Raw genomic sequence first — 3,245 nt, forward strand, 5'->3', positions numbered from 1 at the left:
AAAAAAAAAAAAAAAAGAGAAGATACGTGACAAAATTCAAGCCTCTCCTTTATAAGAACATTTAACAAAATAGTAATTAACGGATACTTCCTTAATAAGTAGAACAGAGTAATCTGAAAACTTAAAAATAAGAACATTTATTTGTCTTAACTACTCTAAAAGGAAAAAATGAGACCATTCACTAAAGTAGTAGGAGATAAAGTGAATAAACAGAAATCATTGGCTTTCACATATATAAATGAGTTCATTTAGAAGATACAATGGAAGGCCCCATTAGAATAGAAACATGAAAGTTTAAATATTTAGGAGTAAACTCAAGAAATGTGCAAATTTATGAGGAAACTTTAAAACAAGTCTAAAGGACAGAAGAGTAGATTTCAATGAATGCAAAAAAATACTATGTTCTTGGCTAGGGAGACAATATTGTAAAAAGGTCGTTTCTCTTGTTGATTTATGAATCTGATGTCTTTTTTTTCAACAATACCAATAGCATTTTTCCCTTGGAACAAGACAGTGTGATCTCAGAAAGTCCCAAAATAGCCTCAAATACACATGGGAGTTTAGTGTGTGATAAAGTTGGTGTATTATTCCGTTTTCACACTGCTATAAAGAATTGTCCAAGACTTGGTAATTTATAAAGAAACAGGTTTAATTGACTCACAGTTCAGCGTGGCTGAGGAGGCCTCTGGAAACTTAAAACCATGGCAAAGGCAAGGGAAGCAAGGCACCTTCTTCACAAGGCAGCAGGAGGGAGAAGTGCCAGTAAAGGGGGAAGAGCCCCTTATAAAACCATGAGATCTCATGAGAACTCACTATCATGAAAACAGCATGGGGGAAGCCCCCACCATGACTCAGTTACCTTCACCTGAGTGGTCTCTCCTTGACATGTGGGGATTGTGGGGATTACAATTTAAGATGAGATTTGGGTGAGGACACAAAGGCTAACCATAAAGAGGGACTTTCTGATAAAAGGCGTTAGGACAACTGAGAGCCATTTGATAAATTAGTACCTTACTTTACACCCCAAGAAAAAGTCCACATGGATCAAAGATTTTAAATGTTTAAAACAAATATAAAAAGCACATTTAGAAAATATGAGTGATTCCTTTATAACCATGGGATAAGAAGGTTTTTGTAATTAAGACTCAAAAGCCCAGAAGCCTTGAAAGAAAAGACTGACAGATTCAAATACATAAACAAGGCTGGGCATGGTGGCCCACGCCTGTAATCCTAGCACTCTGAGGGAGGTGGATCACCTGAGGTCAGGAGTTGTGAGATGAGCCTGGCCAACATGGTAAAATCCCATCTCTACTAAAAATACAAAAATTAGCTGGGTTTGGTGGGGCATGCCTATAATCCCAGCTACTCGGGAGGCTGAGGAAGGAGAATCACTTGAACCCGGGAAGTGGAGGTTGCAGTGAGCCAAGATTGCGCCACTGCACTCCAGCCTGCGTGACAGGAGCAAAAAGAAGTGCAAATTAAACCTCTATGAATTAACATTTTTGTATTTCATGTTTATAGAAATAAAAACACGTTGATGGTGAGGTTGTTAAGAAACAGGTATATTGCTGGTGGGCATACAAAATGGTACAGTCCCTGTTTAAGGGTAAATGCATCTGTAACTACCCATCTTACCCTTTGTTCCAGCAGTTCAATTCTGGGAATCTGACCTACAGATACAGCAACAGAACACATTTGAAATGATGTACAAACAATATTATTTGCTGTGGTATTGTTTGTAAAAACACAAGGTTGGAAGCAGTCCAAATGTAGTTAAAGAGGAAGAGTTCAGTTAAAAAGTAAACAAGAAATCAGCCGGGCGCGGTGGCTCAAGCCTGTAATCCCAGCACTTTGGGAGGCCGAGACGGGTGGATCACGAGGTCAGGAGATCAAGACCATCCTGGCTAACACGGTGAAACCCCGTCTCTACTAAAAAATACAAAAAACTAGCCGGGTGAGGTGGCGGGCACCTGTAGTCCCAGCTACTCGGGAGGCTGAGGCAGGAGAATGGCGTGAACCTGGGAGGCGGAGCTTGCAGTGAGCTGAGATCCGGCCACTGCACTCCAGCCTGGGTGACAGAGCCAGACTCCCTCTCAAAAAAAAAAAAAAAGTAAACAAGAAATCATTGACAAAGGTTTACACTTATAAAAGTCTTAACCCAATAGATTATTTGCATAATCAAAATCCAAAGTAAAACTACAAGGAGAAATCATTTTATACCTATTAAGTATTTCAAGATTTAATGCTAACAAGATTAGGTAAAGTTAATATTCACGTATTGATGGTTGCATTGAAATTAGTAGAGCTGCTTTTGAAAGCAGAATGGTAGTTCATGTCAAGAGCTGTGGTAAAAATTGGCATTTCATTATCCTAAGGGAGTGATTGAAAAGAATAATTAAGGCTGGGTGTGGTGGCTTACACCTGTAACCCCAGCACTTTGGGAAGATTGCTTGAGTACACGAGTGCAAAACCAGCCTGGGCAACATAGCAAAACCGTATCTCTGCCCAAAAAAACTCAAAAAAGTGAAATTAAAAAAAAAAAACTTGGTGTGAAACTGCGAAATCCAGCAGAGATTCCTACTCCAGCTTCAGGATCAGCCCCATGTCTTGGTGGTTAATTTGAACTCTTGACTCTGAGCATAGTCCAGAGTTGAGGGGTCCCTTGTCACAAAGTATGTCCACAGCATGCTTGTTTTTCACTTTGTTACCTAATCTTTATAATCTGCTTACACTGACTTTTTTCTGAAGTATTATAGAAATATAGAAAAAGCCTACCAATCATAAATATATAGCTGAAGTTTTCACAAAATTTTGTATACACTAATCACCACCCAAAATGGGGACTTTTCTTAGCATCCCAGAAATCCCTTTTGTGGCCTGCACCCAGTCACTACTTCCTTTCCTACCCAAAGAGAAACACTACTGACTTCTAATCCCAAAGCTTCACTAGTTGTAGTCATCTCTTTAATTGCCAAAGAATAAACTTTTTTTTGAGACAGAGTTTCGCTCTTGTTGCCCAGGCTGGAGTGCATATGGCATGATCTCGGCTCACTGCAAACTCCACCTCCTGGGTTCAAGCGATTCTCCTGCCTTGACCTGCCTGGTAGCTGGGATTACAGGCATGTGTTACCATGCCCAGCTAATTTTGTATTTTTAGTAGAGACGGGGTTTCTCCATGTTGGTCAGGCTGGTCTCGAACTCCCAACCTCAGGTGATCTGCTCACCTTGGCCTCTCAAAGTCCTGG

This window comes from Colobus angolensis, unplaced genomic scaffold (assembly GCF_000951035.1).
Source record: "Colobus angolensis palliatus isolate OR3802 unplaced genomic scaffold, Cang.pa_1.0 Scaffold303, whole genome shotgun sequence".
Taxonomy (NCBI): domain Eukaryota; kingdom Metazoa; phylum Chordata; class Mammalia; order Primates; family Cercopithecidae; genus Colobus; species Colobus angolensis.